Genomic DNA, 604 nt, shown 5'->3' with positions numbered 1-604 from the left:
ATCCACAAAACACATGTGGACTGGTTGGGCAAACTCCCAGGAACCCTCCAGTATCCTGAAGAGAGTATAGAGCCCAGGACAAAACCTGCATTGTTCCTCTTGAAGCTGAGGTTCAACTATCGGACGGATTCTCCTCTCCAGTACCCTGGCATAGACTTTCCCAGGGAGGCTGAAGAGTGTGATCCCCCTATAGTTGGAGCATACCCTCCGGTCCCCCTTCTTAAAAAGAAGGTCCACCACCCCGGTCTGCCAGTCCAGAGGCACTGTCCCCCATGACCACGCAATGCTGCAGAGGCGTGTCAGCCAAGACAGCCCTACAACATCCAGAGACCTGAGANCGGATCTCGTCCACCCCTGGTGCCTTGCCACCGAGGAGCTTCTCAACAACCTCAGTGACCTCATCCAGGGTGATGGTTGAGTCCCCCCCCAGGTCCCCGGCCTCTGCTCCCTCAGTGGAAGACGTGTTGGCTGGATTGAGAAGGTCCTCAAAGTATTCCTTCCACCGCCCGACAATATCCCCAGTCGAAGTTAGCAGGTTCCCGCCAGCACTGTATACGGTGCTGGCAGGGCACTGCTTCCCTTTTCTGAGGCGTCGGGCGGTTTA

The sequence above is a fragment of the Puntigrus tetrazona genome, chromosome 7, assembly GCF_018831695.1.
Source record: "Puntigrus tetrazona isolate hp1 chromosome 7, ASM1883169v1, whole genome shotgun sequence".
In the NCBI taxonomy this organism is placed as follows: Eukaryota; Metazoa; Chordata; class Actinopteri; order Cypriniformes; family Cyprinidae; genus Puntigrus; species Puntigrus tetrazona.
Note: the sequence above shows the minus strand (reverse complement) of the source record.